Genomic DNA, 26,891 nt, shown 5'->3' with positions numbered 1-26,891 from the left:
ACAATGGAGTTGTGCCTAATCTGAAATGTTTCTGCTAATGCTGCTCCTCCATGACTTGGACAACATTATTTTAAATACAATGTTCTGTTTGCCCATTTGACAACACACTGTACATATCACTGGACACATATTTTAAGCTGTATGTCTAAATTTCACACTGTCATGTAACCCTTTTCTCTTATTTGTCCTTTTTTCATTTCTCTCCCTTTTTTCCATTATGAAGTTGATTGTCATGAATTGCCCTTAGCCATTCCCAACATGGCCAAGCCTTTCCAACTCTGCCGTTACAGCTGGCTAAGAATCACACAACTTACCCAGTCACCACGGAGATGACTCCAATGCCACAGTTGATTTGGCAGTGACAGAACATTTCCTGCCGACCACCTGGTTTCTCTGCTCAGTGGAGAGACTGCCCACCTGTCCCTTGATTCAGACCTAGCTTGGCCACATTCCAAATCAAGAACAGAGTATTCCTGTGTTCAAAATCCAATTCTCTCTGTCTACATTACCACCTTCAATCCTCCAATTGGGGTCATGCAAATCTCAGCCATGTTTTAACTGCAGTCCATGCCAAGTAGAGATTGCCATATCAGTGTGATCGGCCTCAGATGGTAAATTGGGCCTCTTGCTGTATATATAATAGGTAATATATATATATATTACCTACTGGCGGTCGCCAGTAGGTAGTTATAGTTAGGACCTAGTTTCCATAGGAAATCCTCAACATTCTATTTGGAATACCTTTGGCCCTGGTTGAAGAATCTTAGCGAATTTCTCAAAGAAGATGGCTCGGTGCGCTGCGCTCCTTCCCTAAAAGTTTGGGGGGGGATTGGTCAAGTGGGGGCTGAGATAAAAGGGGGGTCCCAAAACGTGTTTTCTCCATGTTATTTTCCATAGGACCTTTAGACTCGGCTACAGGTCGAACGGGTGAATGGATTTATAAGAAATTTGGCAAAACTGTACAGTCCGGCTCGCAGATTACGCTTTTTTTGGAATGGTGTAAATCCGTTCAGTAGTTGCTGAGGAAATTAAAGTTAAAGTCAATTATATATCTATACGCGCGCACGGGTGCGCGCACTCAAGCGGCTGCGCGCGCGAGCGGAATTTTGCTGCGTGACGTCTGTTAACGTTCGATTCGAAGGAAATCAGGAAGTGTTGACCGCCATTTTGTCATTGCGAGTAAATATATTGTTGATTTCAAAGCGTTGGAACATGGAAAGGGGAGAAGGTAGAGATTGTTTTGCTGCGTAGGTTTTCTCAGGGTGTGCAGTAAGGCCCTTAAAGGCGAAAATATATATATATATATTTTTTTTTAAAGTTGCGTGGTGCGCGCACTCGGTCGCGCACACCTTTTTACAAGAGTGTGAAAATGGAGATAAATGAGAAGTTTGAGTGCTTAGATATAAGGTGGCTCTGAAAAGAGCCATTGTGTTAATTGAGTGTTTTCTGCATTTATAAGTAAGTACCGATGCAGAGCCTGATGTTGCAGAGGAAGATTCTGTTTCCCTCATTCGTGAAATGAACACCGTCTCTCCTATAGACGTCTTGCATGTGGTATCGCAAGTTGTTGTGGTAAATAGAACCCATGCTATAATCTCTGAGGAACGCAGAAACAGATTTATTTACATGTCTCCTCGCTTTCTCAAATTGTGCACAATGTTGATTGGACCAATTCCATTTCTGTCTTTGGCATATATTGGAATATACCAAGGCAGATCGAGGAAAAAGTGTCATCAATTGTCTAAAGGTGTCTTTTAGAAGCATTTTCAGACGTACCCCAGTGATTGTGCCTAGATCGTTCCCACCACAGTGCACAATTATAAGGTCTGGTTCTGGGAGATGCATAAAAGTTTTCACCAATGGAATCAATTGGTGACATTTCAATCCTCTTTTGGCAATCCATGTTATGTGTACATTTGGTAAGCCGAGGTTGTAAATTCGTCTGCTTACTGCATATTTTTCACTCCAGTGAATATAACTGTGTCCTATTAGCCAGACCTTCATTTTCAAGGGATTTGTAGTCGTCCTCCGATCGGTTCTGGAAGTGGAATGGTAGTTAGAAGTTGAAATTCTAAATAAAGAAAAAGGAAGAGGCTGGGTGTGGTTTAAAAAATAAAAATGATTGGTTGATTGTAAGAAGTGGAGATTGAACAGTACGTTGCATGTTAATGTTTATGTTAAACGAAAAGTACTATTGGGTGTGAAAAAAAAGACATGTAACAGAGCTGTGGATTGGCAGGTGTTTCTGGAGGGAAAACAGTGTTGTTACTTTGCTGTAGAACGTTGAGATATGAACTTTTGACCTGTGCCTTCAGCCAGGTGCAGAATGAGGTGTTACCATGGAAACAGCCAGAGATGGCTGTGGGTGATGGGTGACTTTTATGTGACATTGAAAATATTGTGAGGGAGAACCAACTGAAATGTAACTGCTTACGTTACGCGCTCTGCGCCACGGCCCCGGATTGCTTCCGGGAAGCTGCGCTTCGCGCCTCGCGCACCGGAGCACTTCCGGGTGCGCTAACGCGGCGCGTCATATGACGGATTACGCAACAACGCGATACGTCGTTGGGGCTCCACCGGAACTGATCGAATTGGTAGTCTACAGTGTTTCTGGATGTTTCAGACTGAAGCTGGCATCAGCATGAGAGCACCCCGTGGCTACGTCGTGGCCATTCCGCGAGCAATCATGGCAGTCGCTCCCCACCGGAGGTCTGCAGGAGACGGGGGCCTCGGTGACTCTTGTAGAATCTTCAAGGCTGAGGGGACGCTTTTGGGAATGGGGCTCATGCCCTAGCAGTCAAGCATCCGAGTTCCAGGGTTGCCCAGAGCCATCCTTGCAGGCCAGGCCCAAGTCTGTGGAGCCGACCGCCATTTCCTGAGCTCTGTGGCAGCCGCCGGTCGCTGTATCGGAAGAGTGGGTGCAATTCAGCCGGATGGCGGGTGAGACGGTGAAATAGCAAGAGCAGGCGTAATTCAGCTGGCCGAGCGAGGCACTGTGCCGCAGGAGCAGGCGCAACTCAGCTGGCCGAGTGAAGCGCTGGGGTGTAGCTAAGAAAACTCCACCTGGTGAGGTGGGAGAGGCTCGTTCGCGCCGCCTCTCCCTTCCAGTGCACCCCACGCCGTCTCCTGGCGCAGGTATATGTGATGGTCGGACCAGGGCACCGCAGGACGTGTCTTCAGGTCAAACAGATTGTGGGACAAGGTCCAGAATGGAAGAGACATCAAAAGGCAAGAAGTTCCGCCTGACCCCGGGAGCCGGCCGCCTATGTCGGGGGCGATCTTAGGCCATACCAGGGGAACAAGACTTGGGGAGGGGGAGGGGGCAGGAGCCAAGCGCCCCCTCCGAGTCCACGTTTCTTGGACCCTGAAGTATGGCACTCAACATCCAGAACTTATGACATTTGTGCAAGGCAGGGACATCGAAGCCTCTCAGGGACCAAGCATATCCAGAGTCCTTCCTACAGAAGGTGGTGGGGGTGGCGGCATTAGCAAGGCATCCCCCCACACAACTTGTCGGACATCACCTCTGGATGTACTGGGTGTTCAATTTCAGAATTGAAACTACTAAGAAGCAATTAGAAGTGTTGTTTTCATGTTGCAGCAGGCTGCCATGTAAATAGTTATTTAATAAAACGTTTTATCCTGTTACTTTGCTGGTGTGTTGTATATATTTATAATATTTGCATAGTGTTTGTCGTTATTTTGGGCGGGGTGGGTGGCGGAGCCGAGCTGTCTTGCAGCCATCATGGCGTCGAGTTCGGTTCCTCTCTCTAGTTTCATGTTTTTTCTAACGATTTATATGTTATAGTTTGCTAGCACGATACAGCGGATAGTCCGCATTTTATATATATGTCCTTTTTATTAGGGGGGTCCTCCGGTGGAGTCGGACGATCTACCTGTAATAAACGGTCCGGGTTGAACCAACTACCAACAAACGGGGCAGAGATAGGCATGACGGGTTACAAAGGGGACAAAAGTGTGCACTACCTATCCATCACTATCTGCAAAAACTAAACAGAGTATTGCGACTTTGTGCTTATATGTGAACAGAGAATGACCCAAAGAGAACCAATTTCGAACAATCATAGGCTATTGGCAGTGGGCAGAGAGGCCATGACACAGAAAATGGCTGTTACTTACGTGCATGATGGGGCCTAAAAGGGACTAGATGGCGTGGCCACTGTTTCGCGACTTTCACTTTACTTTTAACAATGGCTGTGGTGAACATAAATGAACGCCGCTTATGTATACCTAATTTTAGTCATTTTCCACAAAAAAGCTTTTGATATTTGCTATTAAAAAACCAAAGAAAATCACTGAAAAAACCATAGGTTATAGACCATATATAGTTAAATATCTGAAGTCCATCTCTGCACTCGATGGAGATACAGGTAGTCGATCAGAAGATGTGCTGGCCACCTCTAATGGTAATAGCGTGGCCAGGGCTCTTGTCGTTGCCTCTGCAAATTGCAGAGGGTGCACTTGTTTGACATGCCGCACCATGGTATGTATGGAAAAGGAATATTTTTTTGCTGGATTTCTTCTTGAGAGAACCAAGTCACATATCGTGCAGGTTACTTTTGGTGCATTCACTTTCTTTTGATCTTCAGGATAAGTGAAAAATTGCCAGATGAAAGATTTATTTTTTCTTATTAAAGGTAGTCGATCATTTTGGTCAGATTCGGAAGATGAATGAGATACGGTAGCCATTTCACCAAAGTCTTCCGAAAGATGTAGGACGTTGTTCTCTCTTGAGAGTAGAAAAGATAGTGAGGGAAGTGGGTGGAGTGCTGCGTGTAAATTCCAGAATTGAAACTATTAAGAACCAATTGAAAGTGTTGTTTTCGTGTTGCAGCAGGCTGCCATGTAAATAGTTATTTAATAAAACGTTTTACCCTGTTACTTTGCTGGTGTGTTGTATATCTTTATAATATTTGTCGTTATTTTGGGTGGGGTGGGCGGCGGAGCCGAGCTGTCTTGCAGCCATCATGGCGTCGAGCTCGGTTCCTCTCACTAGTTTCATATTTCTCATGAGGGGTTGTTCCTAATTTTTCTATTTTAGCGAGGTCAAAAAAAGATCCCATCAGTGGCCTACTGATTTTGCTCGATTCCTTTTGTTTTTTCTAACGATTTATATGTTATAGTTTGCTAGCACGATACAGCGGCTAGTCCGCATTTTATATATATGTCCTTTTTATTAGGGGTGTCCTCGGTGGAGTCGGACGATCTACCTCTAATAAACGGTCCGGGTTGAACCAACTACCATCCTGATTTTGTATATCTTCTGAGCTGGATTTAAGCACACAATTGTTAAAGTATGAAACGTTTTATATTTCTAAAAAAAATACCAAGGTGTGTACATCCGGTAACGCACGAAAGTTTAAAAAGACATTCGGCTCCATTTACTGAAAAGTTTCATAAGAATAAAAAAGAAGTCTAGGTACAGTCTCTTTGACGTACTATAAGTTCTTTGAGGGGTGTATGAAGAAATTCAATAAGTGCAAATTGCAAAGTTTTCACGAAATATATAGGCAGGTGCGCGCACTCGGTCGCGCACGAAAGCCTGGAAATGCGATATCCATTTTATTGACAACTGTTGCCGAGAGTGCGCACACCGGGTCGCGCACGAAAGTTTAGTAAGGCTATTTTTATTTACAGACAAATTTTAATGTGTTTAAAAAAAGGCAAGGTACAGACTTTCGAATTCTGTATTGCTTTACAAGGAGTCTCTATGCAACTTGAACAGTGAAGAAAACGGCTTGTTTTTGAAAAAATATTGCCAGAACTTTATTGACAAAAGCATAGGTTGCATACACAACATTTTTCTGAATTAGCATTTTAAAAACCAATGAAATTCACAGAAAAAACCATAGGTTTTACACACGTTATAGTTAGGAAGTAGCATTTTAAAAACCTATGAAATTCACTGAAAAAACCATAGGTTTGACACATGTTATAGTTAGCTGGAAATTTTACTGATATAAAACCAATGAAATTCCACGTTATAGTTAGTTGGACTCACTATAACTTGCGCGTGCAATGCACTGCTGATGACGTCACATATTACATCACTCATGACATGGTCAGTGACATCACTCATGACATCACTGATGACCCCATCCAGTGAATATGTGTCTTTCTGAAAAATAAATATTAGTGAGTAATGTTTAAATATTTAAATATATATATTAGTGTTTCACTTTGTGTATAAGTGGCTGCATGTGTGGGTAAGTAGCTACATGCGTATGTATATGGGTTATTAGATGTTTCTCTTAGTATCAGTATGAGTGTCTATATGGTTTGGTGGGGGTATTACTTAGCACATAGATGCATGAGTGACTGACTCTCTGTTTGTATGTGTTTTGAAGACAGCATATGTGCAGGACTGTATGGGTGGATGAGTGTGTATATGTGTTTGTTAGTGAGTGAATGACTGTCTCACTAGTGTCTTTATCAGTAACGACATATGTTTCAATCTAGTATATGTGAATATTGATGTATATAAGTGAGTATATGTGAGAGTAAGAGATTGTAAGAGTTCCTGTTTAAATAAGCATGTGTTTCTATAAGTGATTGTTTAAGAGAATAAATATGTGTAATTTTCAATAGAAGTAAGGTGGAAGTGTGTGTATAACTCTATATTCAAATAAATGGATGTTCAATAGTTTATTTGCACGTGTGAGTATGTGTGTGAGTAACTTTTGGATGACTGTCGGTGTGTAACAGGATGTATAGGTGTATCACTTCATATAATGAGTGAGTATATGTATGAGTGACTATATAGAACTGTTGGTGAATGAGTGGATGTGTATATAGATGGTGGAATTACTGAATTACTTGTTGTAACTGATATGGGTATCTCCATTTTTTTTAAAATTTCAGTTTCTATTTTTGAATATGTGTTTCAAGGGTTACATTACACTGAAAGGAGGTCTGTCACTCTGTCACAAGGATGGAGTCATCAGTGATGTCATGAGTGATGTCACTGACCATGTCATGAGTGATGTAATATGTGACGTCATCAGCAGTGCATTGCACGCGCAAGTTATAGTGAGTCCAACTAACTATAACGTGGAATTTCATTGGTTTTATATCAGTAAAATTTCCAGCTAACTATAACATGTGTCAAACCTATGGTTTTTTCAGTGAATTTCATAGGTTTTTTAAATGCTACTTCCTAACTATAACGTGTGTAAAACCTATGGTTTTTTCTGTGAATATATATATATATATAAGAATAAATATATATATAAGGATAAATATATATTTAAGGATAAATATGTGTCTATTTAAAAGTAAATATATATCTGTTCTAGGGCTTTCTCTGAATACTTCCAAGGCTTAATGATGATCAATATGGGATGACCATGCTAACCATCATACCATATGAACCTATAACTGATTTAACCCCTTAAGTGCTGCGTCTGGGCGTTGGCCGACGGCAGCACTACCTCCCCAGTGCTGCGCACGACCATTGGACGTCCATTCAGCACTAGTTCCAATGGACAGCGCAGCACTGGGGAGGGATGTTTATGAGCATCTATGAGGTTAATATGTTAGGTTTGATATTGTCATATTGATACGCACTGTGGGTCATATTACAAGTTTGGTGTTCTTCCAATGGGACTGTCACCACAATGGTTCAAGGAAGACCGCCAAGCCAGTGGGGATCCTGCCCACAGGAATGTGACTTGAATCCAGGGAAGACGAGCAGTGGCGGAGTCATGGCAGCGGTATGTTAGGCTCATAGAAGAGCCTAACAAGCAGACTGCTGCTGTGTGAGTGACTACTGCACGATACTGCATGTTACGGCATGCATCATGTCATGCATGCAACGCCATTCAGAAACGGGGTGCAATTCCAAGGCAGCACAAAATGTGCCATTCCCCATGCACCCCCAGGCCCAGATTTCGGCAGAATCCCTGTTAGGGCCCCATACCTGCTTGTCTGCCACACTCAAAAGGGCAGGGTATACGCAAGTCGTAGTATGCTTGGCGTTGCCAGCATCTGCACCACCAGAATATTCAGGCAATTTGCAGACCACTGCTGCAGCGGGATCCTTGATCCTGGCAGAGGTGGCGGTCTCGTGGCAGTCCCATTCCCACACTCATAATCCACCGGACGGACCCGCCCTGGTAGTAGTGGTCATACCGCCACTGAGAGTACGCTGGTCTCAGGACAGCTGTACTCATAATAAAGCTCTATTTGTTTCACATTGGAACAACCTTTGCACAATCAATCAATCAATCAATCAATCAATCAATCAATCAGAGTACTTGTAAAGCGCGCTACTTACCCTTGAGGGTCTCAAGGGGATGCATGATGTTAGCACGCACACTTTTACCACGCATACCATTACCACGCATTTTTTACAACGCGATACCTTTACAACGCATAGTGCTTTGGGTGCTGGATAGTGAATAGTTTAATTTACTATTCCAACACCAGTCCCCGTGGACACTAGGGAAGGTTATTGGATAGTAAATTAACCTATTCACTAGCCATTCCCTAAGTCAGATTGCCTCAAAGCGCTATGCGTTGTAATGGTATGCGTTGTAACAGATGCGTGGTCATGGTAGTGCGTGCTAAAAGATGCGTGCTAAAGGTTGTATACCGTCTCAAGGTGCTATGGGGAGGGGGTGCTGCTACTGCTCGAAGAGCCAGGTCTTGAGGAGTCTTCTGAAGGCGAGTAGGTCTTGGGTCTGCCGTATGTGGGTAGGGAGGGTGTTCCAGGTCTTGGCGGCAAGGTAGGAGAAGGATCTGCCACCGGAGGTCCTTCGTTGGATGTGGGGGACAGCGACGAGGGCGAGGCTGGCAGAGCGGAGCTGGCGGGTTGGGGTGTAGAAGCTGAGTCTGCAGTTCAGGTAGGCTGGTCCAGTGTTGTGGAGTGTTTTGTGTGCGTGGGTGAGGAGTTTGAAGGTGATCCTCTTGTCGACGGGGAGCCAGTGTAGGTCTCTCAGGTGGGGGTTGATGTGGCTGGGGCGGGGGACATTGACGATTAGTCGGGCGGAGGCATTTTGGATTCGTTGTAGTCGTCGTAGATGTTTGGCTGGGATTCCTGCATAGAGTGCGTTGTCGTAGTCTAGTCTTGTGCTGACAAGGGCCTGTGTCACCGTTCTTCTTGTTTCAGTCAGGATCTACCGGTAGATCCTGCGGAGCATGCAGAGGGTGTTGTAGCAGGAGGAGGAGACGGCGTTGACCTGCTTAGACATGGAGAGGGAGGAGTTGAGGATAAATCCTAGGTTATGTGCATGGTCAGTGGGTGTTGGTGCTGTTCCCAGTGTGGTCGGCCACCAGGAGTCATCCCAGGCTGAGGGGGTGGGTCCGAGAATGAGGACCTCTGTCTTGTCCGAGTTCAGCTTCAGATGGCTGCTCCTCATCCAGTCGGCGAAGGCCTTCATTCCCTCATGGAGGTTGGTTTTGGCGGTGCGTGGGTCCTTGGTGAGAGAGAGGATGAGCTGGGTGTCATCGGCGTAGGAGATGTTGTTATGTTAAGTTAATTTTGATTTATATAGCGCCAAATCACCGACAGGTCTCTTAGTGCTTGCTTTTGGAACCCGTCCTGGCTTTCCCTGCGAGATAACCCTTACTGGGCATCCCCAAGGTGAAGACCAGGCATCCCATTGCGGTGGGGCCATAGTGGAGATTAAGCAAGCTATTGCCCAGAGTTGCAGAGTGTGAACCCATGATTCGAGTAGGCACTGAGGCGAGAATTATCGAGTCCGTGGACATTTTGAGCTCAAGACCCTGCCGCGTCGGGAATTGAACCCTGGTCCCGGGTCTGACCTCTGCATCAGGGTCTGCCTCCTCTAACCAGTAAGCCACACTTCTCCACAATGAGATGATGTTGAGGCTGTGATGGCGGGCCACTTGTGCGAGGGGGGCCATGTAGATGTTGAACAACGTCGGGTTGAGAGTTGAGCCCTGGGGGATGCCACAGATGATGTCGGTGGCTGCGGATCGGAAGGGTGGGAGACGGATGCTCTGGGTTCTACTGGAGAGGAAGGACGTGGTCCAGTCAAGGGCCTTCTCTTGGATTCCGGCTTCTAGGAGGCGTGTCTTTAGAGTGCGATGGCGACCGTGTCAAAGACGGCTGACAGGTCCAGGAGGATGAGGGCTGATGTTTCGTCGTTGTCTAGTTGGCACCTGATGTTGGCTGTGGCGGCGATGAGGGCTGTCTCGGTGCTGTGGTTTCGTCTGAATACAGACTGGGACGGATCCAAGAAGTTGTTGTCTTCCAGGTGGCGGGCCAATTGCATGTTGATGATTTTCTCAATGACCGTTGCCGGGAACGGGAGCAGGGAGATGGGCCGGAAGTTCTTGAGGTACTTGGGGTCCGCCTTCGGCTTCTTGAGGAGGGCGTTGATTTTGGCGTGCTTCCAGCTTTTCGGGAATGTCGCTGTTTCAAAGGAGATGTTTATGACCTTCCATAGTTGGAGTGCGATGGCTGCGTCTGCTTTGTTGAATACGTGGTGTGGGCACAGGTCTGATGGAGATCCTCAGTGGATGGAGTTCATGACCTTGCGTGCGTCGTCATCATTGACGTTGGACCAGGAGATCAGGGGGTTGGGGCTGGTAGTGTTTACAGGGGAGGTGGAGTCTGGCGTAGTCGGGGTGGTTGTGGTGTTGAAGCTATTGTGGATGTCAGAGATCTTGCGGTGGAAGAAGATGGCTAGTGAGTCGTACAGTTCTTGTGAGGGTGGGATGTCGTTGGCATTGGCGCTGGGGTTGGAGAGTTCCTTTACGATGCTGAAGAGCTCCTTTGCTGTTGTGTGTGTTGTTATCCAAGCAGTTTTGAAGGAGGATCTCTTGGCCTTTCTGATGAGGTGGTGATGTCTACGAGTGGCATCCTTGTGTACCAAGAGTGTACCATGTGTGAGCACTGAGTACCTTATCACTAAACATGTTGATGATATGTTTATAAATATGAAATAAACACTTCGACATTTTTGTTTATCTTTATACCTTTATTGTAGGATAATCGATTTTTGCATACATATTGAGACCCGTGTCTCCTTCAACAATAATCTACCACAAGTCTCTATAGATGCTAGGGTAATCCCTTGTTTTTGATACATTCAAGAAATGTCCCAAAGATTACTGGGGCAAAAATATACCTTTAGGAGAGAAGTAATTTGTTAAGGTAAATGATTATCTCAATGCGCACGGGGTCCAAGTCAATATGCAAGGCCATAAATGATGTGTTGGTTTCAGTGAAGGTGGGAGATGAAATACTCTTGTACCTGAGTCATACATGAGCCCCAGAGTCATTAAAGTTGTTTATTCTACATGTGTCGTGTTGTTATCCATCACTTCAATTATTGCAGACTTTGTTTGCTTTAATGCGTCCTCTTAGTCAGTGGCAGTCGGCATGACTGGTGGGTGGGGGATGGTGGGTCGCGCTGGAAGAGGGTCATGCAAGGAGGTTTAATTTAAAATAAAAATAAATATAAATAAAAAGTTTACTTGTGTTCGCCGGCCTGGTCCCACGTTGTCGGTCCCACGTCGTCTTCTCTGGAACGGGAAGCAGGCAGCCTCCCTCCCCTACACTAAGCCAATCACAATCCTGCAATGGCAGCGTTGTGATTAGCCGGGACGGCGCCCAGCCAAGGATGCATGGGGAGGCCATTTTCTCTATGTCGGATGTATACCGCCTACATGGTGAAAAGGCAGATTGCGCATGACTGGTTTGGTCAGACCCAGATGGATGACTAAACAGCCAGCACCCTCAGCAGTGGGCAAGCCACTCCTCCCCTGCCCTAGAGCAGGACCGCCCACCTGCCTACGCATCCCCAATCAAACACTTCTGTTTTCTTGCAGTGTGAGAAGAAGAAACATAAAAATGGTATTTATAATACCATTTTATGTTTCTGCTTCTCGCACTGCAGGAAAGCAGTGGGGCGATGCTCCTCCACTCACAGCAGTTGGTTGAATACGCATGGCACTCTGTGAAGGAGTAACAGAGCTAAAGGAAGCCTAATGCGTTATCATTAGATTTGTTGCACAATATTTGCCTCGTTTTGAAGAGTTTTATTTTGTTACCATCTAACCGGAAGTGGTCATGTTGGTGTGTAAATTTCGTAAATGAGGTTGTATGTATTGGCATGCCATTTACTCAGTAGAATATGTTTTTAGGGAAGTCATTGAGCTGTATTCGCTAGACGTTTGGTGTGTATTTGCTGGGAGATTTGTGTGATCTATGCTTGTAATTGTCATGACATTTGTGATGGGTTCTTTGCAGGACGATGTACACCTGCTTTTCACTTGGTTTTATAATTCATGAAAGTCATCTTCACAATACATGGATGACTTGAATGTAATTGGATTGCTCTGATCTGGCCTTGGACTCTTCTATGAGCAAACGAGCTCTAAAAATACAGCTGTATTAGGCATTTTGCTTTGTTTAATATTGTTTTTGCACAGTGGACATGACCTTCTAAACCAAACATTGACCTTGTTTTTTTACAAGAATTTATGCGAGAGCCCCAGGTGTCATTGAGGAGTTAAAAATCAAGTTATATGCTACGGATGCAACAGCAAACCTGTTTAATGACCACTTAACCAGAATACCATCACTCTATAGTAGTCTGATAATCATTTTGAAGTGGTATATATGCATTCAAATGTGGATTTAGTCAATATATGCTTCTGGCAATGATTGTCTAAGGTTTTGCAGGTATAATACCGAGGCCTGTGCTAACAGTTTCAGTCTTAAACTTCCCTGTAAATGGTCTATTGAGGTTTAAAGTAACCTCTTTAGAGACTGGGCAAGTCATCTTAATGACATCATATGCATTTTTGTTAAACACTGAACCAGCTGTACAGCCGCAATTATTCTTACATTATACATCCAGGAAAGGCATTCTTCATGATGAACTAGACAAGCTAGTTCTATAAAAGTCTTATAGACTGTGATAGAAAGCCAAAGAGTAAATTCAAAATGAGCTGCAAACCTCTAGGGGAAAAAGAGAATATGATACTTTTGCAACTATTCTAGCAGAGACAAAATCATAATTTCTTGACTCCATGACAGCTCTATTGCTTTTGTGCCATGAGCTGGCAATGTATTATGGACACATTCCTCTAAAGATGTTCTCAGTGTTCTGTTCTTTCATTAAAGGCAGCAAAGTCAAGACTTCTTCCTGGTGACTTTGTAAACGAAAAGAACAGGAGGTACAAGCAGTTAAGGGCACACAGCAATGAAAATGTCCCTGTAAGTCCTAGGAGATAATTATATGATATGTTGATCAGGTCACTCACTCATCTTTCTGTAATTGTAGAAAATGCAAGCTATCGTGAGTGGAATTTGGAAATGAAGGTTAATTTCAAATTACTGTGATGCTGTGCTGCTCTATAACATCGCGATATTTGTGATTGAAACCAGTAAATATGACAATTACAATTTGAAACCTCTCCAGATCGTATAGTAGCTGTGCAATCAGGCATTCACATTTATATGCTACACTATAGGTCACAGACATATATGATGAAAGGGTGATATTCATAGGATGGCTGTACATAATTGCTGTCTGTTTCTAAATGCAGCATAGTTCTTCGTATTCAGTTATTTACTAGACAGAGAGCCTGACTTCCCAGCACAGTCATCTGTTATAGGCGAAAACTGATGTACACTTCACCACGGAACATCAGGAGGTTCTGCTTGATTTCTGTATTATCATTTGATGCATTCTTGTAATTTGAAGTAAGAAATATATTTTTATGCCATGCCAACATTAATAAATGTGTCTCTATAACCAGTAATGACTGGTGTGCAGGTAGAATAGCGGGCGAATGCGTGCATGATTGGGGGATGGGGGAACGACAGATGGCAGTCTACAAAGAAAGCATAAAATAAAAAATAACTTATATGCTGTTCTGAGTTGCTGCAGTGAGGCTCGCAGACTCCCCTGCGACCAATCCTGACGCTGCTCTCATGCTTGAAAACAGGATCAGGATTGGCCTGAGTGCCCTGAATTTGTGCTCCCAGAGAGACTGGTAGCCTGTGCTTCCTGGCTCCATCCCAGCAGCGCAGCACAGTTTGGAGACAGCCCAGTGAGCTTGTCAGATTGGCCGTCTTGAGATGGCCGGCCAAACCAATATGTGCACTGATAGAAGTGCCCACCACTCTCTCTCATGACTGCCCCCATGATGGCCCCACCCCCAAGATTCTTAGAACTTAAAAAGTAAAGCGATAATAAACCCATTTTATTATTGTATTATTTTTCAAGTTTTGAGGCTTGCAGGGGGACGAGGAGCCCCTCCCGTCAATAACACAAGGTACCAAATGCAAGTTTGCCAATTACTTCTACAGAGGAAATATCAAGTTCAATGTCATTACTGTAGTCCAATTTAACTCAAATGCAAAACAATACGCACAGTGCCACAGTTATTTCTGAGAGGTAAACAACTCACTTAATTGTCACAGACTATTAAGAGTAATTTTATCTCAGTCAATGGATGTAATCCCTAGTTTCCTGGATAGAGTGAAAAAAGTAGCAAAACACTATAGCATCATTTATATATGCAAATACTCAGAGCTCAATACGTTACATGTTACTATTTCTGAGGGAGGGGAACTATGTTCTAGATTCTGCCTCTCTTGAGTCAAGTTCACTCCACACATTGAACAATGATAGTAAATAGCATGATACATTGTGCTCTTTTGCATATACATCTAACCGTTTTTGGTATGTATGATTAGATTAGGCGTGAGGGACACATAGGAAAGGATTATATGGATGATGGCAGTTTCCGATGTTGACGTATCTTGCCAGTGATTGGTTTTTAGCAGTCAGCTATCAATATGTAGAGTTTACATGAGTTAAGGATCATGTTCAAATAGTGTTCTGGATTCTATCAGAATGTGTTCACCATTATCAGACTTAGATGGATTTTCAGGCAACATTTTCAAGTGAAGGTAAATTTTCAGGCAGTTATTGAAGGATTTGAACAATGAGACCTGCCTGATATTCAAAAAGGGATGTCATTCCAGAACATTGAAGCAAACCTGAAAAGTATTGGGTCAAATTAGAATTTTTGTTGTGATCATTGTTTCCAACTGTGGATTGCTTTTGCAGTTGAGGTGTCCCCAACTGTCTAGAAGTAATATATATTGATTTGTTTCTCAGATAACTGTGGGGAGGTATTTGTTTTCCCATATCTGTGCCAGCATACTCTTTTAAATAAATTCAATGCTTTGCTTTGATTTGCATCATGTAAGTGAACATGCAATCCTATTGTAAATCTACCCTGCGATGTACTATGCCACTTTGTAAAAATAGCATGTTGGGGCCCAGCCAGAACATTATGGGCCTTTTTACGGCAGTCCATGGGACCAACATACATTGGGGTGGCAGTCTGACCACTGCCACACTGGCGTTTTCCTATTATATTATGAGTGTGGCTGCTGCACACCACAAGACAACCGGTTCTGGTGTGATCAAGGATCCTGCTACGCCAGCAGTGTGGAAATGGGCAGGAATATGCTGGAAGTGCATTCACATTTATATGCTACACTATAGGTCACAGACATATATGATGAAAGGGTGATATTCATAGGATGGCTGTACATAATTGCTGTCTGTTTCTAAATGCAGCATAGTTCTTCGTATTCAGTTATTTACTAGACAGAGAGCCTGACTTCCCAGCACAGTCATCTGTTATAGGCGAAAACTGATGTACACTTCACCACGGAACATCAGGAGGTTCTGCTTGATTTCTGTATTATCATTTGATGCATTCTTGTAATTTGAAGTAAGAAATATATTTTTATGCCATGCCAACATTAATAAATGTGTCTCTATAACCAGTAATGACTGGTGTGCAGGTAGAATAGCGGGCGAATGCGTGCATGATTGGGGGATGGGGGAACGACAGATGGCAGTCTACAAAGAAAGCATAAAATAAAAAATAACTTATATGCTGTTCTGAGTTGCTGCAGTGAGGCTCGCAGACTCCCCTGCGACCAATCCTGACGCTGCTCTCATGCTTGAAAACAGGATCAGGATTGGCGTGAGTGCCCTGAATTTGTGCTCCCAGAGAGACTGGTAGCCTGTGCTTCCTGGCTCCATCCCAGCAGCGCAGCACAGTTTGGAGACAGCCCAGTGAGCTTGTCAGATTGGCCGTCTTGAGATGGCCGGCCAAACCAATATGTGCACTGATAGAAGTGCCCACCACTCTCTCTCATGACTGCCCCCATGATGGCCCCACCCCCAAGATTCTTAGAACTTAAAAAGTAAAGCGATAATAAACCCATTTTATTATTGTATTATTTTTCAAGTTTTGAGGCTTGCAGGGGGACGAGGAGCCCCTCCCGTCAATAACACAAGGTACCAAATGCAAGTTTGCCAATTACTTCTACAGAGGAAATATCAAGTTCAATGTCATTACTGTAGTCCAATTTAACTCAAATGCAAAACAATACGCACAGTGGCACAGTTATTTCTGAGAGGTAAACAACTCACTTAATTGTCACAGACTATTAAGAGTAATTTTATCTCAGTCAATGGATGTAATCCCTAGTTTCCTGGATAGAGTGAAAAAAGTAGCAAAACACTATAGCATCATTTATATATGCAAATACTCAGAGCTCAATACGTTACATGTTACTATTTCTGAGGGAGGGGAACTATGTTCTAGATTCTGCCTCTCTTGAGTCAAGTTCACTCCACACATTGAACAATGATAGTAAATAGCATGATACATTGTGCTCTTTTGCATATACATCTAACCGTTTTTGGTATGTATGATTAGATTAGGCGTGAGGGACACATAGGAAAGGATTATATGGATGATGGCAGTTTCCGATGTTGACGTATCTTGCCAGTGATTGGTTTTTAGCAGTCAGCTATCAATATGTAGAGTTTACATGAGTTAAGGATCATGTCCAAATAGTGTTCTGGATTCTATCAGAATGTGTTCACCATTATCAGACTTAGATGGATTTTCAGGCAACATTTTCAAGTGAAGGTAAATTTTCAGGCAGTTATTGAAGGATTTGAACAATGAGACCTGCCTGATATTCAAAAAGGGATGTCATTCCAGAACATTGAAGCAAACCTGAAAAGTATTGGGTCAAATTAGAATTTTTGTTGTGATCATTGTTTCCAACTGTGGATTGCTTTTGCAGTTGAGGTGTCCCCAACTGTCTAGAAGTAATATATATTGATTTGTTTCTCAGATAACTGTGGGGAGGTATTTGTTTTCCCATATCTGTGCCAGCATACTCTTTTAAATAAATTCAATGCTTTGCTTTGATTTGCATCATGTAAGTGAACATGCAATCCTATTGTAAATCTACCCTGCGATGTACTATGCCACTTTGTAAAAATAGCATGTTGGGGCCCAGCCAGAACATTATGGGCCTTTTTACGGCAGTCCATGGGACCAACATACATTGGGGTGGCAGTCTGACCACTGCCACACTGGCGTTTTCCTATTATATTATGAGTGTGGCTGCTGCACACCACAAGACAACCGGTTCTGGTGTGATCAAGGATCCTGCTACGCCAGCAGTGTGGAAATGGGCAGGAATATGCTGGAAGTGCTGTGCCGGCAACGCGGAACATATTCTGGTTTAAATGTCCAACGCCCATTTCATGTAGGTGAGCATGCCATGAAAAGTGTGTTGGACTTGCAAGGAAGTAGGCCATAATATGGGCCCCAGCCAGGGCGGTTTCTACCATTAGGCCAGACTAGGCAGCCGCCTAGAGCGGCAAAAGGGGGAGGGCGGCAAAAGGGGGAAATCATTTTTCATATAATCTATAATAATCAGGGCTGTTAATCATTCATAGCCTGAACGCGCTACTTGTGACGGCCCTGCTTCTTGTTGCTGGCCTGCCCCCAGAGAGACTGGACCAATGAAATTAGGAGGGGCAGGTCTGTCACCTTTAGATTAGCGTCTTGGCGCACAGCAGACTCGGAGTGCTGTGGAGCTGAGAGGAGGAGTCAGGAGCATCAAGGCACGGACTGGTTGGCCGATCCTGCAGCCTGCTTCTGTTGCACGTGGTGTGAGAGACTTTAGGTGCCAGCCGGTGTATTACGGACATGGTAGGATTCATTTAGTGGTCGAAATAATACCCACTTTTCCTTCTCTGACGCTGTCAGTCGCCCGTCTCTCTTCCTCTTTCTCTTATTCCCTCTGTTGTTCTCTCACTGCTCCTCACTGTGTGTGAGGGAGGTGCACACATTGTAAATATTAATGAGCGAGGCCTTTCTTGGCGCACTTTCTTGACATGGAATCTGTAGTGAGATGTGCAAAGCCTACAGCTGCTCTCTGCTCACTCCCTATCTCTACAGCAATTGTTGTGAAATGCCACCCTTGTTGGTCGAGGTGCTGGCCCTGTCTTTACGCCAACGGGATAAGGGCAAAAAGGAAAGTTGAACAGTTGTTTCATTTCACGTCTCTTCCTCCCCTGCAAGGAGGTCTGTCTGTACCCCCGTGGCTCTCACACCCCTGGCCTAGAAGCTGTGTAAAGAATGGCAGGAGCATGTCTTGGGGAGGTGGGCGGGGGTGCCAAAATCGCATCTGCAGTCTGATCTAAATGTGAGAAGATAGGCGCGAACATGTGAGGCGATTAGCTGTTGTAACGTCGCATTTTTTAAGCTTAAGAGGCTATGGTGGCACCAGGCTGGTCAGGCCGGGAGTAGTCAGTGTCTAAAATCACTTTGCATTCTCTAGGCTCGCGGAGAGGCTAAGCGCCTGCGGCATTCGGGGGTTAGCCCACAAATGGCTTCGGAACTTTTTGGCAGATAGTTTTCAAACGATCATACTAGGTCCCCACCAATCCAAAAGAACCTCATTGGATAAGGGCATCCCCCAGGGCTCCTGCCTTAGCCCCACGCTCTTTAATATCTATAAGGCTCCGTTGGCTAAGGTGGTAGAAGCCCTGGGGTTTGAAATAATATCATACGCCGACGACACCCAGCTGCTTTTTAACATCGGCCAATGTCCCGAAGCAGACAGAGCCCGTTTTGCTAAAGGGATCCTGGCAATCGCTCAGTGGATGACTTCCAATTGTTTACAACTAAACCCCTGCAAGACGGAAATCATGCTTTTCGGAAGGTGGACGCGGTCTGAACCAATGAGGGGTGGCCATCACAACTGGGCCCCCCTCCCATACTAAAGCCATGTGTAAACAATCTGGGTATAAAACTCAACCAGTCCCTGTCCATGCATGACCAGGTGGCCGCAATATTAGGGGCATGTTACTACAGACTGAGGCTACTGCAAAAAATTCTGCATTTATCCCCACGGAACATCGGAGAACCATAACCCAGGCCTTAGTCATGAGCCGCAAGGATTTTGGCAATGCCTTGCTGGCTGAGGTGGGAGCCACTGCCTTGCAAAAATTGCAGGTCATTCAGAACACGGCAGCAAGGCTGGTCCTGAATATACCGGTAGGCTCTCCCTCTCGCCCACTGCTACGTCAGCTGCACTGGCTGGCGATTAAACAAAAGTCGGTTTTCAAGATATGTTGCCTCACTTTCAGCGCACTGCATGGCCAAGGCTCTCAGTATCTCCAGGACAGACTAGCAAGATACATTCCATCCCGCCTGTTAAGATCCGGCTCATTGCAGTTACTCCAGGTACCCCGTATTAGATGACAGCGATCAGGAGGCATGGCATTTTCGTACATCGCCCCTAAATATTGGAACAGTCTCCCCCAATCACTACGAGAAATCCCTTCATATCTTAGTTTCCGGAAACACTTAAAAGCATTTCTGTTTTAACAAACTCCTGCTCCTCGACAACTCCGCCAATGAGGTGACCCAGAGTAAAGTGCTGAGATGCCCCCCGGTGATTTGTGCGCTATAAAAGCGAGAATAACATAACATAACAGGATACAGCCCTGTAGGTTTTTTTTTCCTTCCGCTGGGATTGGGGTGGGGACGCCCGCTTCAAAGAGAAAGGGAAAATGTCCTGTGAGGGAGTTGAAAGGAAACCGGGATGGGGCATCATCTCCTCGCACACTCTCACTCAGACTGTCTGGAGTTTAAGGACTGATTTGCAATGCCAACAGCCCCAGTCATGTGGGTGTCCCTGAACGGTTCCCAGCTGCGGCACCTCCTTCAGACCAAAAAAGACCCAGCTCTCATCCATCCATCCTCCTAACTGCCCCTTTCTGTGGAGCGGGTGGCTTTCTATCTGGTCCTCCTGGCGACTCAGCGTTGGTGAGCCGACAGGTGGACTGCCAAACTCGTAATGAAGCCCTATGTCCCAGGATACATCTTAACACAACTACTCTGATGACATTGTTTGCAATGCGAGTTGAAGGCACAGTGAAACAATGTAACAAGTGGGATAAAAAGATTGCTTGCTGTCATAGAAGTGTATTCAGTAAAGGAGTGCTTGTATTTCAAGACATGTATCGGTCTGGTTAATACTAAAAGAGTATGCAAAGAAAAAACCCATGCACAAAAACCCTTCAGCTCCATGAATCATCCTCCTTAGAGGCTACCCATCAGCGGTCCATTACTGAATATCTTTAAAGGGGCAGGAGATGAATTTAGAATATTCTCTTGTCCTATACTAAGGGTGTATGGCATAAAGGAAACTAAGCAAGCGATGTAAAATAAAGCAACGTTGCAATAATTTCAAAGCCTATTTACTTTAATGCTATTTTGATACAAAAAGGCAACACTCCAATAAACAAAGGAAAGTCAAGTATGAACAATGTATATGAAGTAAATGACTTATAACGTAAAAGAAGACAACATACCATTTTACAATCATGGAACATGTGATAAACAAAACATAGCAAATAGTATGTATGTTTGTAAACCAAGCAAATTTCATGATTAAGTCGTTGATGAGAGAAATAAATCACCCCTTTATTTGAATTAGAAAGTATCGCTAGGCTTTAGTTTGTCAATAATTAACACTTACCTCTCATTGCAGGAGCAATTACACACACTTTCACTGTCGCATTAGGTTTTACATCCTATTTGCATTATATCATAATTTATTAGAACTTGATTTGAACCTGAATGTTCGTTAATGACTTATTACCCCGATTGTCTGTTTAGCCGGCTTTAAAAATCTTTGTGCTCCCTACTAGTCAGCAGGTGTCTTCACTTTGTGTTCTTCATGAATCAAGTATATATTCAGACTAAAAGACACACAGTGATATTGGAGAATAGTCACTTCTCAAAGAGAACATTTTTTTATTTTTTTATTATAAGACCTGCACTAGAAAACAAAACACACAATTTAGATTATGAGGAAAATGAAATTAATAAAAGCTGAAAAATGTGCTTACTGTGTTATACAATAGGGCAACTCATATAACAAGTGTAAATAGGCTATACTTTGGGAACCATTAGAAGCTTTTATTGTTATTACATACCAATATACCGTGTGGTGAGGAATTACGAGCTAAGGTGCGGGAACATAAGAGATTTATAAGAAGTCATTAAAAATATCACGAAATTGTGAGAACTACTTTAATTCCTTAAGGCTGCAGGCTGAGTGCTCCAAAATAGTGCTGCATGGAATGAGAATATTTTATCTACAGACTGATTCTTGGCGTGGCATGTAGTTTGTAAATTCAAGATATTGGCTCCAACTTCTGAGCAGTCTATGGCTCTGACTGAAAGTAGATCATATAGTTCAAACTCCTGTGCAAACCAACTGTTTGTGCAAGGTCTACATTTTAAGTTGTGCAACATTCACAGAACTCCGGGGGCCTTATTTATGAAAGCCTTGCGTCAGTTTTGCGCCGCCGGTGCGTCACTTTTTGTGACGCACCAGCGGTGTAAAAAATGCACCTTGTTGCGCCATATTTAAAAAGTGACGCATCTAGGTAGATGCGTCACTTTTTAAACCCCTGCGCCACATTATACCTGCGTCAGGTATAATGTATGCAGAGGGGGCGTTCCCCTGCAAAAAGCCTCGTAATAGTAACGCAGTGAAATCTTTGAGATTTCACTGCGTCACTTTTAGGACACTGTTGCGTCAAAATCTTGCGCCTGCCTCACAGCAGGCGTAAGACTGACGCAAGCCCTTTCACATGGGGCTTTCCCCATGTGAAAGGACGCATTGATGGAGTTGCGTCACTTTTGTGACACACTCCAGCAATGCGTCACTTTTGCGCTTACAGATACGTCAGAAATACTGACGTATCTGTAACTCCTTGCGACATGATGCGTCATACATTAAATATGACGCATCAGGAATGTCGCAAGGAGTGCGCAGTGTGAAGTGACGCATCGCTGTTTTCACGCAGCGATGCGTCACTTTTCATAAATGAGGCCCCGGGTGTGGTAAAATCTACACCCACTCAATAGTCCCCGGATGACCAGGTTCAAGGTCACACCTGCCAAGACATACTGGGAAACCAGCAGGAAAAAGAACTGGCCATGTAGTTTTTTTGTGCTAAACGCACCGTATTATGTCTGATATTGCAGGGCTAAATTCATAATAAGCAATTAATATTGTACAGTTAAATACAGAACTACGAGTTAATGGATTTTATCCAATGCGATAATTATCATTAACCCCTATGGACATTAGAAAACATAGCGGTAGTATCAGCCTTTTTCCATGGTGGGTGGGATTCAACGGGTACATGTCAATGGACTATTTATTATATTATAATATTATTAATAATAGTTAGTAATATAATAAAATAAATATTGCATCATGGTCTACAAAGAACAATATAACCATTAGCATCTTTCCAAAATTTCTATGTCTGTTTCTTTGAATATCCTTATTTAAAATCTTTTTTCATCATTCTTATGTCTCCTATGGCAATTTCATTTGGGAGTATCCAAGAACTAGAAGAGACATATGCTTTCAAAAACTACTCCTGCAGAAAGGTAGATGGGGATTACCAGATTTAAAACTGTATCACAGGGCTTCTATAGGGCAGCATCTGCATTGTCTTTTAATAGATGTTTCTAGCAGCCAATTTGCAAGGTATAGCAGATGAGTCTAGGGTCAGATGCTAGTCGTCACATTAAATCTGTCGATGCTAATTTACTTTAAAATGGTGCAATTCACTGTTATATTTAGGATCGATGGTGCAAAATGTTTAACGTATCTGCTATTCATAGCTATGTTCCTTCCCAAATATATTTAATGATGCAACATGCACCACATGGCTGCAGGATGGGCTTGCCAATGCTGAATAGGTTTTGTAAGTAAGGAAATGCCATACATTGTGAGAGCTTCATTGCAAGTATGACCTTCCTAATTCTGAAAAATGGCTTCTTTTTACATGGTCAACCCCATATATTTCTGGACTGCTGATGCTGATTTCTTGACTCTGTACTCCACTAGGCAAGCACAGACTGAGCGGTGGGGGCTGGAGCTCCGTTGGAGAGAGTGATATTGCAGCGGAGGGTTCCGGGGCATGGCTGGAGGTATCAGAAAGGAGAGAAGGCCTACCTGACACACCGTCTCTAAGTGTCTCAAAATACTTTGATTTGCCGTTCAAACTCTTATAACGGTTGCCAGTAGCATTCTTTTGCAAGCAACTGCACTACTACAAATAAATATGGCAATCAGATGTAAGCCACTTTTATCATGTTTACGTGTGAGTACAATCACTTTCTCACTGCCAAAGTCCTAGATCCAATAAAAATGAATTTCAGCTAAAAGTGGAGGGCAAATGAAAAAGGTTTGGGATAAGACCACTCTAATACTGACAGGCCAAACATAGCTTAACCCTTAGGACCATGAAAATAAAAATATATATATATATATTTTGATTGTGGGGTTCATGGCCCCAGGCCATGCTCATGGACCCAAAGACCTCAGCAAAGAATGTAATCCCTCAGGTGGATCCTCAGGCTTGTGGGCACTGTCCAAGGTCAGTGAATTAATAAAAAAACAGAGGTACCAGATCAATGCAGACCTTGAGGGACAACCCCTAATGCACAGGGCTAAAGACAGTATGCAATTGGGCGTTGGTCGGCATGGAGTAGTGTGCACAATGACTGTCTTATGACAATCCCTGTAGCTGATCGCTACTCTGCATGGCCAATAGTCATGCACCAGCGGTGCTGTTAAACTATGCAGGGTTGTATTGAAGCCCTAACATCTGGCCCAGTGTATAGCTAAGCGCCACTGCCCATGGTTAAAGACCAAACGCTGTGTGCAATGGGGGCTAAGGACCCACTAAATGCTAGGTGCGAAGCCTGGCCATAGGCTAATCCATGCAGCTCCCACTGCACCCAAACAAAAGCTATTGACAGTGAGGGCTTGTTGCATTGAACATGAATGTAGTATATCAATAAAAATACATACAAATGATTGTAAATTCTCGTTAAGTATAGGTTTTGGTTGGTGCTGCCAATAAATAAATCCCCTTAAAAAATCTACAGTTAAAGTGAAGCTATGTTTATAAAATAAGGCAAAGCAAACACAAATTAGCCACTTGAAATTTGTTTAGAAACTATACAGCGCTGCCCTACCAAGTAAAACATTGATCCAGCCCAAATGGAATGCTGATGACCTCGACATGCTGTTGGAAATAAATGACAAACTGAACAACACAACATTTTTAAATAATGACAGATATCCAAACCAAAAAATGATAATATATTAAGTGTGAACCCCTTAATAATGTCATTATTAGGCAAATAGATAATATAACCAGTGATGTCACCAGAGTAATTTGTGATGGCGTCTGTCACATTGTGGGCAAGGCAGCAACCTCATTCATGATACTGCCTCTGATGTTGCACATGACTAGGGCAAGTATGGAATGACAGCATTTGTTCATGTTATACAGATGTTGTGTCATGTGGAGCTACATAACCTGTGAATCTGAGCACACTAATCATAGAAGGTGTGCTATAACAAAAAGTAATTGAAAGATGCAGTGCCTTTCCTGTACAGTCGGTGGTATGAGTATGCATTTACAGGAGTACTTAAGGATTCATCTGGCATGGCTGTGATGTGACGAATGTCTCCTAAATTAAGCTACTGTTACAACAATACATCACACAGTTTTACAATGGCAACAACAGCCATGAATATGAGGTATGATGCCATGTGATATAATTTTCTTTTTCTTTTCAAAGGGTGAGCATTATTTAAACAATTAGTTGCTAACTTCAGCATTGAAATTCCAATTTCAAGGATTAATTTGTTGTCATGATCAGTGTCACTGCTCCCATTTGCATTGGCAATTTACACATTTACTAATTTAGTTTTGTAACATGTTATATGCAGCTGAAGGGCCTCTGGAGAGCACTTTGGAGGATGTCCCTGTGCCACAAAAAAAAAAACAATGACATTATGTGGCTCTCTGAGGAAGGACATGGACACACTTCCAGGCCTTTTGGACTTTCAGGGCACATATCTCCTCATTGCAAATATGCATTTTTGCCACGTGCTTCCAGTCTGTTTGCACTGGGGGCTTATTTGTGAAAGCCCTGCATCGCTTTTGCACTACATAACGTGGTACATACATGATGCAGGGGTCTCACAAAGATTTATGAAGCTACGCCTGCCACCCTGCTTGGCTTTGAGTGACCCCATAAATCATGAGTAAGGCAACACAGCGCAAACCGCTGCATAGCCTTAGTCTGCGGAGGGTTTTGCACCATTCATCAAACATGGAATTTGAGGCTGTCCCATATTTACGTGGAGAAGACAACAAAAATACACCACACTATGTCAGCAAAAGAAAGAATAATTTATAAATAAAGCAAGACCAAAAGGACAAAAATCCAGCAAGTAGATGTTGAGATATAAAGTTTCAAACAATAAATGTAAAATAGCGCTTGGGAGCAATAAGCACTTAAATGGGTATTCCGGTCGCACTGGATCTGGGAAAAGTAAAACGTTCTGGTAGACCAATATTGAGTGTGATCTGGATACAGGGACCCACTTAGGCCTGCTAAACCAAAGTACCTTGATCCAGGATGCACTGCTGAAAGAGGATCATATCTGTTTGCCTGCCCGCTGTCATGCCAGCTGGGAAAAAATCCAAATTGCTTTGAGATCCTGGGAGCTGCATGTTAGAAGCTCCCTGGGACTCAAAGCAATGCCAGCTCCATCAGGTGGTGGGGAACCTGCAGGGACCGTGGGGTCCTTCAAGCTTCACCTGCGGTCCCCAACATTTAAAAAGTAGTTGCCTTAGGTGAAACCAAGGTACCCACACTAAATGCTGGCCTCTGGGGGATGGGGTCCCTGGGGCAGAAATCAACTCAGGAGGGGGCCAAGCAGGCCCCCTCCCTTAAATAAAAACAAAATAATGGTATAAAAAAGGGGCTCCAGGGGCCGAAAATGGCCCCACTTAAATTATGAAAAAAATGTAGTAAGAAAAAGGCCAGGCCCCAGGGGATGGGGTCCCTGGGGGTGGAAATAGCCAAGGGACGAGGGGCCATGCGGTCCCCTTTCCTTATTTAAAAAAAATGCAAAACACAAAAAGAAGGACCAAGCCCTGGAAAAGGGGGTCCCTGGGACAAAGTCAGCCAGGGAGTGGTGCCAGGCAGCCCATCCACATTCTTAATATGGCTGGCCCTGGGGATGGGGTCCCAGGGCCAAAGCTACAGCCCCGTCCCTTCAAAACAAGCCTTTAAACTCGCAGGAGGCCCACCCCTTTCCCCACTGCTCTGCAAACATGCTTCCTGGTGCGCTGCTTGCCGGGGAATAAAGTCCTTTTGGCTGATGAGGGTCCATAGGGGACAACAAGACCTCCTGTTAGCTCCAGGGAGCCCCACACAGTGAGATTCCTGAGAGGTGGTGAGAGTCCATGCTCCTTTTCTCAACCACTCTGCAAACGAGCCTCGCGGCACACTGCTGGTTGGGTGATGAGGTCTCCTTGCCTCCTGGGGGCCTGAGACTAAAGTGGACTGTTTTCCCCCAAGAAGCAATGCCACAGGAGGTGCATTTGCAGAGTGGTGGAGAAAGGGTGTGTGACTCTTATTGGAAG

This window comes from Lissotriton vulgaris, chromosome 8 (assembly GCF_964263255.1).
Source record: "Lissotriton vulgaris chromosome 8, aLisVul1.2, whole genome shotgun sequence".
Taxonomy (NCBI): Eukaryota; Metazoa; Chordata; class Amphibia; order Caudata; family Salamandridae; genus Lissotriton; species Lissotriton vulgaris.
Note: the sequence above shows the minus strand (reverse complement) of the source record.